Below are 12588 nucleotides of genomic sequence, written 5' to 3' on the forward strand. Positions count from 1 at the left end.
CCGTCTTACAGCGGAACACCTCCGCTCCCTCTTTTGATGGTGTATGTTCGGGCATTCGAACCTTTTCTTACCCGCTTTTTACAACCTATGCTCGGACATTCAAACCTTCTTGTAGCCGAACACATCCACTCCTGCTTTTGATGATGTATGGTTGGGCATTCGAACCTACTTGTTGCCCGCTTTTCATTAATTATGGGTGGACATTCACACCTTGTCGCAGCCAAACACCTCCGCTCCCTGTTTTGATCATGTATGGTTGGACATTCGCACCTTTTCTCACCCGCTTTTTGCAAACTATGGTCGGTCATTCACAGCTTCCTCTCCACCATACTTGTATGGTGGGATATTCACACCCACTTGCATCCGAAGATCTCCGCCCCCACTTTTGTTGATATTTAGTCGGTCATTCACACCTTACCCGTTTTCTTGCCGCCAAACACCTCTGATCTCACTTTTGATGATGTAAGATTGGGCATTCAGACCTTGCTTTTCCTGCTTTTCACCAACTATAGATGGACATTCACACCTTCTTGCAGCCGAACACTTCCGCTCCACCTTTTAGGTTTCTATCACACCTTTTTTTTCACCGCATTTTATAGATTATGGTCGGAAATTCTCAACCACTCATCCGAAGACCTCTCCTCCCGCTTTTGTTAATATATTTGAACTTTAGTCAGACATTCACACCTACTTGCAGCCGAACACCACCTCTCTAGCTTTTGATGATGTATGGTCCGGCATTCTTACCGTTTCTAACACATTTTTCAGCAATTATGGTAGGACATTCACACCTTCTTGCAGCTGAACACCTCCTCTCCCACTTATGATCATGTGCGGATTGATTTTCGAAAATTTTCTTTCATGTTTTCTAGCAATTAATGATGGACATTTAGACCTTCTTGCAGCTGAACACCTCCGCTCCCGCTTTTGATCATACATTGTCAGGCATTCGCACCTTGTCTTACCCGCTTTTTACAAACTTTAGTCAAACATTCACACCTTTTTGCAGCCGAACACAGTTTTTTGCAGCCGAATTTGGGCATTCGAACCTTTTCATACCCACTTTTTACCAAATATGGTCGGACATTCACACAGTCTTACAGCGGAACACCTCCGCTCCCTGTTTTGATGGTGTTTGTTTGGGCATTCGAACCTTTTCTTACCCGCTTTTTACAAACTATGCTCAGACATACAAACCTTCTTGTAGCCGAACACATCCACTCCTGCTTTTGATGATGTATGGTTGGGCATTCGAACCTACTTGTTGCCCGCTTTTCATTAATTATGGGTGGACATTCACACCTTGTCGCAGCCAAACACCTCCGCTCCCTGTTTTGATCATGTATGGTTGGACATTCGCACCTTTTCTCACCCGCTTTTTGCAAACTATGGTCGGCCATTCACAGCTTCCTCTCCACCATACTTGTATGGTGGGATATTCACACCCACTTGCATCCGAAGACCTCCGCCCTCACTTTTGTTGATATTTAGTCGGTCATTCGCACCTTACCCGCTTTTGGCAAACTATCGCCTTCTTGCAGCCAAAAACCTCTGATCTCGCTTTTGATGATGTAAGGTTGGGCATTCAGACCTTGCTTCACCTGCTTTTCACCAAATATAGTCGGACATTCACACCTTCTTGCAGCCGAACACTTCCGCTCCACCTTTTAGTTTTCTCTGGGGCATTCACACCTTTTTTTTCAACGCATTTTATAAAAACACCACAGGAACACCGTATTGAGGCTTTGTTCTGACCGCTCATTCGGTTCGCGTTTCTTTCAAGCAATTCTCCTGGTTAGCCCGCACTCGGCTCGCTCCCAGAGCCGTGTTAAAGTCTACTTCGCATTCACTCTCTTTTCTCAGCAGACTAAAAGAAACTTCCATCCTGCACCACTGTTTGCTTTTTCACAAGAGCAGAGGAGAGCGCACCGTTCCCAGCGGCACTGCAGTACCGGGTCGATGCTTGGAGTGAACGGAGCAAGCTCCTTTTTCAAATCCTATTGATAAAAATCCATTTAATATGTAGTCCTTGCATAGACATATCACATACTACACTTGATCTTAGCCAAAAGGCCGAGAAGCGATATCTGTCCACTGGTTCACGTCCGAGGGCCCTTCCTGGCACAATGCGCACTTGTAGCGGTGTTCTTTTTATGGCCATAGTGTCACTTTGCACCTCCACCCACCCGCTGCACTGAGCACTCTTCAACCCTTTTAAATGGTATAACTTTACACTACCGCATGCTCCAGCGAGCACCATTCAAGCAACAACTTTGCACTCCAGCTTTGAACATCGGCACAGTCGCAACAAGTAAGGCGACTCTACTCAGAGAAGTCACTCTGCACAGTAACAAGATTTCTTTTGCACAGACAGAAAGGGCTTCATCCACAAAGGTAAAGCCTGCCAAAAATAGAAACAACTCATTAGTGCTGCTCAACGTTGTACTTTGCAGTAAAAGAAAGAGCAAATCTAAAGTTTCAGGAATCCGAGAATAAGCATACTTTCTTCTTTCTTCTTCACGATTTTGGATTTTGCTATAAAATGAATTCCTTCACTCAAACTAAATTAAAACTGCTAAACCGCTAATCTGTTAAATGCAAGGCAGATGTCAAATTCACCGAAATAGGATCTAAGGGTATTTGGCCAATCGAGCTGTAGCAGCTTCGGTAAAAGAGTATAAGTTGAAGAGTTTGTGAATAAAGGTGTGCGCACACATAGTGAGTTGTAGGAAAATAGGCAGGGAGCAATGCCGGCTGGGGTATATGTTCTTGTATGTTGTCTGACTGTTTGATTTGAATATGTTGTGTAAGTGTCCTGTTGAATGTTACATGTTTGGGCTTTGACACGCTTCACTGTGGTTGTTAACTGTGTGGTGTGTCCTGAAATGTTATATGTTTGGGCTGTGTGACATGCTTAATGCTTTTCAGTAGCAACCCACTTATTCATATATAGCAACTGACAACATAAGAAGTCCGGACATCTTTGATAGTAGTTGTAGAAGTATCCTTATTGATAATAGATAAACTAATTCATAGTGATAGAACAGTAGATGAACAGGTGCCTGCACATGTCTCATGAAAATAAAATGGGTGTATGATTGCTGACGGCAGAGCAATACTGCCAAACTTATGAGTTCTTGTGGCAAACTTGATTCAGTGTCTTGACGTGTATACGCTGTTTCGCTGACTTGTCACAAGAAACAAAGTGTGTTTGATAAGATCCGACCATTTTATTATGGGAGGATCAGTATGTATGGATTCTGATGTGACTGATAAACCCATTCGTATCTTAAGCATAATCAAATACGTGAGACAACGCCCTGGCACACAATCAAAAAAAAAAAAAGAGAGAGCGGTTTTGTGTCCCCACAGTCCATAATGTAGAAAAGAGAGAAAAAAGCCTTTCTGATTTGGTGTGTGTGCTCACAGTGCAGAGTGTAGAGAAAAGAGAGAAAAGAAAGCCGTTTTGGTGTCACGGGAGTTGTGACTTAAACACACACATTTCTGAATTGAGAAAGGAAATTATTTTAGAGGAAGCACTAGAGTTTAGATCCCACATTTGTTGATAGGCATTCATTTAATTTTTCTTTTAATCAGTTTTAAAGTGAATACTAACTGAGAAATGAAAAAGGTGAAGAGTTTAGAAGCTTGGTTCAAGAGCAAAACTTGGTTTATGATCAGCTGAGTCTCTAAACAGAACAGCAAAGGGCTTCATCGAACATTTAAAAAAGATTCAGATTGTTAGAATATCCAGAATTTATAGAAATGGTGGTGATTACTCTTATTTTCTAGAATGGAAATAACTGCACCATGTCTGTTTTATGAATTTAAGGGGCTAAAAAGTTTTGTTCTCGTTTTTCTATGATTAACCGAATGTATGTGAGAGTCCAAACAGACAGAAGGGTTACGGCCGAGCGCTGGACCTTCCAAAAAAGATGAGACAGGCTGGACCCGTGCCATACTAGTTAAGACCTGCCTGTGGATAACAGGTTCTTTAAACTCTCACAAACTCACACACGTTCGCACACATACACCCATACACACACACATTCTTGAACTTGCTGCAAGATTAAACCTTTGCATTAACTGACTCCAGCAACTCTGAGTCTCATTGAGAGACTTTTCTCAACAATTGGGTCCTCAAACCAGATCTCAACGTTTTTTCCGCTGTCCAGGGTCGGAGCTGAAACCGTGCACGGGGGAGTCCAGTACTCCTAATGAAAGACCCCCTGCTGAATTGCGGTAATTAGGGGCCAGTGTCCACTGAAAGGGGGAAAAAGGGACGAGATCGTACTTTTGAATCAATGGCCAGAAGCCATTGGCAGTGCAGGCATCAACAATAATGGTGTTATTTCACCCATTAACACTTAAGGTACCTCATGCAGTGGCTGTGATATGGTTACTTAACAAAATATCTTTACCAGACATCTCTCCTACATAACAGTTCTTCTTTCACAGCCACACCTTGTTGTCGAGAGATGTGCTACACTTAATCCATCCACACTGCTACCTACCCCACAGATGGAAAGCCTCATGATTGCATGTCAGAAATAACCATCAGTGTTTTACCCAGGCCAGACTTAACTGATATACGTTATGAAAATGCAGAAATAACTATATTTATTCAACAGGTCAAGCAAAAAACCCTGATGGCACAAATGCTACAGGATTTACAGTAGTAACAAAAACTGAAGTTTTCTTAAAACAACCACTACCAAAAAATTACTCTGTTCAAGCGGTCGAATTGGTAGCTTTAACTGAAGCTTGTAAATTAAATAACAAAAAGGTTGTTAACGTTTACACTGACAGTCAGTATGCTAAGTGTGACCAAATTTCATCTGCAGAGGCAAAAGTTTGCAAAGCATGGAGATCTGTGAGGGAGTCTTCTGCCTGCAAAGAGAGGGAAGCGAAAACAGGAAAAGATTTAGCTGCTTGCTTAGCTGCAGCATCAGCTCTGGCATTGCCACAAGCAACAGGATCGTCTGAGTTAGTGTGAGCCGCACACTTACAGACCGAGATTGCTGTAGGCAAAAGGATCGCATCAAGAAGATCAGAAACCTGCTTGGAGTTCAGAATAGTTTTACCATCTGATTTAAGGAAATGCCTGTGTTTCCACAGCGCACCAAAGTCATGAACAACACCAAAAGCATATCTGGAATCTGTGTAAATAGTGACTTACCAGCTGCCAACTTACAAGCTTCAGTAAGTGCAATAAGCTCAGTAGTTTGAGCAGAGAAATGTTTAGGAAGAGAACCAGACAACAAAGTGTCATGTGAAGAACATACTGCAAACCAAACACAGTTAGTACCTGTGGCTGGATCACGCAAAGCTGATCCATCTACAAAAAGAATCATGTCAGAGTTTGGAAGAGGAGTCTCTAAAAGATCAGGTCGGGGTGTACAAACTTGTTCCAAAACAGCTTCACAGTCATGAGGCTCCCCATCCTCAGGAGTTGGAAGCAAAGTAGCAGGATTCAGAACAGTACAACGTTTAACAGTGACATTTGGCATATCACAGAGGTGTATCTGAGCCAACGAGCAGTTGAAAGATGTGAAGTTTTCTGCTCGAGAAGAATAATGGCAACAGCATGAGGAACCAAAACAGTCAAATTAGCGTAGCCCACAATATCTTGGGAGGCCAGGACAGCTTTCTCTGCAGCTGCAACAGCACGAAGACAACCAGGCAGGCCTGCAGCCACAGAGTCCAGTTTTGCTGAGAAATGAGCCACTGGCCTTTGCCTGCCCCATGTTCCTGCATAAGAACAGATGTCATACAACCATGCTTCTCATCAACTGCCTGTATGAAAGGTTTATGAGGATCTGGAATGCCAAGTGTTGGTGCTGTTTGAAGAGCCAGCTTAAGCTGACTAAAGGCTGATTCAGCCTCAGGAGTCCATGGAACACGATCAGCTGACTGGAGGCCTTTACCATGGATAAGAGCACCTAAGAGAGCTTCGAGAAAAGAGTAGTTAGGAATAAAGTTCCTGCAGTAAGATGTTATACCTAAGAATGACATAAGCTGTTTTTTAGTAACCGGTTTAGGAATGATCTGAACTGCAGCAACACGTTTAGGAGAAAGTGAGCGCCCATCCTTAGAAATCACATGACCCAAAAAGGTGACTTCGTCCTGTACAAACTGTAAATTAGAAAGGCTGGCTTTATGGCCATAAGAAGGAAGATGTTTCAACAGATTCACTGTCTTTTTCACACTGTTGTTTAGATGGACTACATAAAAGGATGTCATCCACATACTGCAAAAGAGCGGAGCCTGTGGTTGATTGAAGTTAATCCAGACTAGCTTTGAGGGCAGCATTGTAAATAGTGGGACTTTCACAGTACCCCTGGCATAACCGGGTAAAAGTCCAAGATCTCCCTTCAAACTAAAAAGCAAACCAAAATGGGCTATCAGGGTGCACTGGCGACAAGTCAACCACTGAGAAAAACTGTGCATCTGATGTAATTTGAGACAAAATAGTGTGTGGGTTGGGCACAGTAGGAGCATGTGGCTGAACTGCAGCATTCACCGCTTGGAGGTCCTGTACAAAACGCCATTCATCTGGCTGGCCAGCATCTTTAATCTTTTTAACAGGAAACAATGGAGTAAGCACAGGTGAATTTTCAAAAGGAACAATAACGCCTGTTTTCTGAAAAGATTGAAAAACAGGTTTAATCCCTTTAATTGCTTCAGGCTTAAAAGGGTATTGTTTTTTACATGGACAAAAGTCTGATTTAGGGGTGACAATTACTGGTTCACAGCCTTTTATCAACCCCACATCATATTTGCTCTTAGCCCAAAGATCATTGGGCACTTCAGCCAACATGGGTATCGAAGACAAATCTGTTTCAGATAAAAAACATGCTTCAAAATGTGATTCTGTGGTAGGAATTAAGTCCACAGTTCTTTGAGAATGCATTGTACTCAAAAATGTTTTTTTGTACGCTGACAATCGTTCAGAAAACATCAAATTTGGATCAGCAGGTGAAACGGTCCACTCCATTTCTCTCTGACATGTAGCAACAAACTCTCCCACACCTTGTCACTGCCAGTGTGTACGTTTGGCCAAGGAAATGTGAGGGCGAGTACCACAAACATTAAAAAAATCGAAGTGCTCTGGAGTGAGCGACACAGCCAATAAAGTAGGCGCACATATTTTTTCACTTCTTCTCATAGTCATTGTCAGGCCCCAAAGAAATGTGTGATGTGCAGTGCAAATCAGTAGGTTGCATGAAATCAGAAAGGGGTGAAACTAACGCTTTTGCTTCTTCCACTAGTTGTTGTGAAAAAGGAGAGCTGGGAAGTTTCCACTCATAAGCATATGTAAGTGCCGATGAATCAAACTGCACTGCTGTGAAAACTTTGTCAGACTGTAACATAACCTTAACACCCTCTGGTGTAGAAGTTAAAATAATGCCTAATTTACACATGAGATCACAGCCCATCAGGTTAATGGGACACAACTCTGATAACAAAAATGAGTGTTTGAAGGAGAGCTCATCGGGAGTGACAACACGCAATGGGCATTGTCATTTTCTCCTTCATAACCTGGCCTGATGCAGACATAGAGTAAACGTGGTTTCCACTTAACTTTGGAGGACAATCAAACTCCCCTGACGTCACTACTGATGAACATAATTTCCTATATTCTGAGAGAAATATCTTTGCTCTAGGACGGAAATAGCATGCAAAACTTTACTACGTGAATCACAGTCGGCAAGCGTTTCTTCACTACACAGAGCAGGAAAAATGTGTGAGTGTGTTTGTGCTATCACCCATTAGTGGAGGCTCCGCTGCCGCGTGACGTCCAGAACCTGCCTCCCACCCTCAGTCAGCCTTTTGCCCAATTTCATCACTTTTCAGCTGTGGACAGTCCTTCTTCCAGTGTCCAGTCTGGCCACAGTAAAAACAAATATTCGGATCATAGCTCTGGCGTGGCCCATTTCGACCTCCTCTCCCACACGTCCACGTCTTCGACTTCGGCCTCGTCCTCTGTTTACACACACTGCGTAATACATGGTCATGGCTGCCAAATGCAGCTCCTTTTCACACTTGTCCCTTTTGGTTGTCTTACGCGTCTCAACTTGGTTATGAGCATGGCGAGCATATCGGCGAACGTCAGCCAAACGAGGACCCTCACACCATCCCACGTAAATGTTCTTTACTTCAGTGGCGACATCTGGCATGAGGCCTTTAATTATTGCATCGCAAACTGTGGCCTTCTCTCAGCCAAACACCTCTGATCTCGCTTTTCATGATGTAAGTTCCTGCGTATGCTGCCGCTTACCTGGATCACGTCATCATCCATAGCAACAGCTGGGCGGAGCATGTTCAGCAGATGGCGGCAGTGCTGGAGTCACGGGGCTCACGGCCAACCCAAAGAAGTGTGCAGTTGGATGGAGGGAGGTACGGTATCTGGGGTACCACTTGGGCGGCGGACAGGTGCGTCCACAGGTAGACAAGACAGCAGCGATTGCAGCCTGCCCAAAACCTAAGACCAAGAAAGAGGTGAGGCGGTTTTTGGGGCTGGCCGGATATTACCGGCGATTTATTCCCAACTTCGCGGAGCTGACCAGCCCTTTGACCAACCTTACCCGAAAAGGTGCCTCTGATCCGGTCCGGTGGACGAAGCAGTGCCAGGTGTCACTTGAGAGGGTAAAGCAGACCCTCTGTGGGGAGCCTCTTCTCCACACACCTAACTCCTCTCTCCCATTTGTCCTGCAGACTGATGCATCGGGAAGGGGGTTGGGGGCTGTTCTGTCCCAGCAGGTGCGGGGCGTTGACCACCCAGTGCTTTACATCAGCCAGAAACTATCCGAGAGGGAGACCAGATACAACACGGTGGAGAGGGAGTGCCTGGCCATCCGGTGCGTGGTCGGCGCTCTGCGGTATTACTTGCTGGGGCGCCCATTCACCCTTTGCTCGGACCTTGCTCCCCTCCAGTGGCTCCACCGAATGAAAAATGTCAATGCACGGATCACCTGCTGGTATCTGGCACTACAGCCTTTTAAATTCAAAGTGGTCCATAGGCCGGGGGCACAGATGGCTGTGGCCGACTTCCTTTACAGCTCGCATGGCGAGGTGTGTGTGTGTGTGTGTGTGTGTGGGGGGGGGGGGGGGGGGGGGGTTAGGCCGGACCGCAAGGTCAGGCGGTGGAGGTATGTGGAGGGGGCGTGGTGCATCAGCTGCAGGAGAGAGCTGTGGAGAGAGCTCTGGGGAGCAGGACTAGGTGAGTGATTAGTACACCGGCAGTCACTTGTCTAATCACTCTCCTCTTTAAAAAACTCAGAGCTGTAAGGAGGATTGAAGTGGAGTCGGCAGCACGAACCGGGAGGGAAGGCCTGCGAACGACTCCACATTCATGAAAAAGGGTTAAATAAACTATACGTTGAACCGTCCTCTGTCTCTGAGTCTCTCTGAAAGAACCCGCAGTGGCAACAGGCCGCCTCAATGTGGAATTATTAAAGACAGTAAAGGACGATCTCTCTCGTTGGAAGTCCTTACCTATATCACTTATCGGGAGAGTTACAACCATTAAAATGATGATACTACCAAAAGTTAACTATCTGTTCTCAATGATCCCCATAAAACCACCTGCTACTTGGTTTAAGTCACTAGATTCATGCATCTCTAAATTTCTGTGGAAAAACAAACCACCACGTATTAGTTTAAAAACCCTACAGAAGACCAAGGACAGGGTGGATTAGATTTACCTAATTTTCAGCACTATTCCTTAGCCAATAGGTTACAGTATATATCAAAATGGTTTAAACCTAGCCCAATAGATGAACATGGATAAGTATAGAACAAGCATTGTGTGATAATCTGGAAATCTCTGACCTGCCACTTATTAGTCAAATAGTGAAAAATCACAAATGTTTCAAAAGCATTAACATCAGCACCTCTCTGACAGCCTGGTGGGAATTTCTTAAAATAACAAAGTCTTCACTTGTCCCGTGTAAGCTTACACCCATCTGGAACAATCCTGACATCCTGCAAAACAAAAAAATGCTAAACTTTACTCTGTGGAAGATCAAAGGAATCAAACATCTGGAACATATAATCCAAAATGGACATTTTATTTCATTTGATGAGCTCATATCACAACATGAGATAGGCAGCAATAAATTCCTAGAATATCAACAACTTAAGTCTATAATAACAAAGAAATATATCCTCCACCAACCAGACTTACAACTCCCGATTAGGGTAGCAGAATTTCTAAGCATCTGCACCCCAAAACTACTATCAAAAATATATAAATTATTGTCTAAGATAGATGACACAATGTCTCTACCGTCCTCAAAATGGGAGGCAGATTTATCCATCAGTTCTAGTCATAGCTTCTGGCCACAAATATGTTTGAACACCTTCAGAATGACTCGAAATCCTAATTTACAGCTCATACAATACAAAATTCTTCATAGAACACACTATACCGGACAAAGGATGTTCAGGATGGGTCTAACACACTCAAACATCTGCTCACATTGCACAGATAACACACCTGATGATTATGCACACGCTTTGTGGTTTTGTGCGCCTGTCCAGAAGTTCTGGCTTGAAGTCTGTGCGGACCTATCAACATGGCTAAAGTGTAGCATTCCTGCATGCCCCACACTGTGCATACTGGGTGACTTAGACAACATCAACGTGGAATTTAGCTTAGCACACATGATCCTCACAGTGTTATGTATAGCAAAGAAAACTATTCTCATGAACTGGAAAGCGAAGAACAATCTGTGTATTAACCAGTTTAGAAATTTTCTTTTAGATTATATTAGCATGGAAACAATGTCTGCTTCCTCAAAACATCAATTGGCTGAATTTAATTCTCTCTGGTCCCCTCTGATTAGCTTGATCACATAGTGTTGGTGGTGGGTTGATGTCCCGTCGCTCTGGGCGGTTGGGTGTGTGCTGGGGGGGGGCTGTGTGGCTTCGGGCGTCTGGTGGTCTCTCGGGTCGTGGGGACCGGGTTGGTCATTGCTGGGGGGGACTGTGTGTCGGGCTTGGAGGGCAGTTTTGGGGGCTTGCGGGTGGGGCTGTCTTGCGGTGTGGGGCGGGGTCCCTTAGGGGCCTTGGGGTGGTGGCTGCTGGCTCTGTACCGGGTGACGGGGCCGCTCTGGCGTGGGTGGTGGAGCTGGGCCTGGACCTGGTGGCTTGCCGCTGCCTTGTGCCCGGGGCGGGGCCCTGCCTGTGCCTGGGGGGTCTGGGTTGCCCTGGACATGCCACAGTATGCGTGGGTTGGTGCAGGTCCTGGTGCCGGCCTTGTTGCTCTGGGAACTCCAAGGTGTCCGCAGGTGGTTGTTTTTTTTAGGGTGTTGGGGCGTGCGGTGAGGAGGAGGGGGTCTGTATGGGGGTGTGCTTTTCCCCTGTTGGGGGGGGCCTGGGGGGGCCTGGGTGATGGTGGGTCTCAGGCCCGGGCTGCTGCGACTGGTGTAACCGGGTGATTTGTTTGTTTGTTTGTTTGATTTTTGTTGTTGTTTGTTTGTTTTTGTAGAGGTCCTCTGGGGTGGGGTTGGGTTGAGTGGGGTGGGGCGGGATGGGTTCCTTCTGGGGGTACAGTAGCTCCCGGAATATGGTGACTGCAGGCCCCGAGCCTGGTGGACATCAGGCCCTCCTGCCCTGTGTTGGGTCCCAGGTAGCGGGGATGCCTATTGCAGCCAGTCTCTGGCTGCCCTCTCCGGGGTGGGAGGGACCAGGAGGATGAATTAATTATTCTGCTAGTTTATATATTGTAAACATAAACAATAAACAATTATAAAACTTCCCTTGGCAAAGCAAATCTGTTTGGCATAAAGGTATTCAGACTACAATTCTGCTGCCATAATGCACAATTCCGGATTTTGATATAAAATGAATTCCTTCACTCAAACCAAGTTAAAACTGCATTTTCCTTCATATTTATCCATGTCTAAATAGCTTTGAACAAAAAAGAACGTTGTACTTTGCAGGATAGGAAACAACAACACTAAACCTTTAGGAATCCGAGAATAAGCTTATTTTTACGAGTTCTACACAATTTCGGATTTTGATATAAAATGAATTCCTTCACTCAAACTAAGTTAAAACTTCTTTGTCCTTCATATTTATCCATGTCCAAATAGCTTTAAACAAAAAAGAACGTTGTACTTTGCAGGATAGGAGAGAACAACACTAAACCTTTTCAGGAATCCGAGAATAAGCGTCGTTTCACGAGTTCTACACAATTCCGGATTTTGATATAAAATTAATTCCTTCACTCAAACCAAGTTGTGATATGTCTATGCAAGGACCACATATTAAATGGATTTGTATCAATAGGAGTTGAAAAAGGAGCTTGCTCCGTTCACTCCAAGCATCGACCCGGTACTGCAGTGCCGCTGGGAACGGTGCGCTCTCCTCTGCTCTTGTGAAAAAGCAAACAGCGGTGCAGGATGGAAGTTTCAGGGACCCCAAGATGAAACTTTCTTTTAGTCTGCTGAGAAAAGAGAGTGAATGCGAAGTACACTTTAACACGGCTCTGGGAGCGAGCCGAGTGCGGGCTAACCAGGAGAATTGCTTGAAAGAAATGCGACACCGAATGAGCGGTCAGAACAAAGCCTCAATACGGTG

The 12588-nt window shown here is 44.9% G+C and overlaps 2 pseudogenes; one reads left to right on the forward strand and one right to left on the reverse strand.

Annotated features, from left to right (window-relative positions):
* Positions 1 to 1918: 1918 nt before the first annotated feature.
* Positions 1919 to 2085, reverse strand: LOC140286229 (U2 spliceosomal RNA; annotated as a pseudogene).
* Positions 2086 to 12226: 10141 nt separating this feature from the next.
* LOC140286237 (U2 spliceosomal RNA) lies at positions 12227 to 12376 on the forward strand (annotated as a pseudogene).
* Positions 12377 to 12588: the final 212 nt, after the last annotated feature.

Source organism: Leuresthes tenuis, unplaced genomic scaffold, assembly GCF_036924035.1.
Source record: "Leuresthes tenuis unplaced genomic scaffold, fLeuTen1.0.hap1 SCAF_78, whole genome shotgun sequence".
Classification (NCBI taxonomy): domain Eukaryota; kingdom Metazoa; phylum Chordata; class Actinopteri; order Atheriniformes; family Atherinopsidae; genus Leuresthes; species Leuresthes tenuis.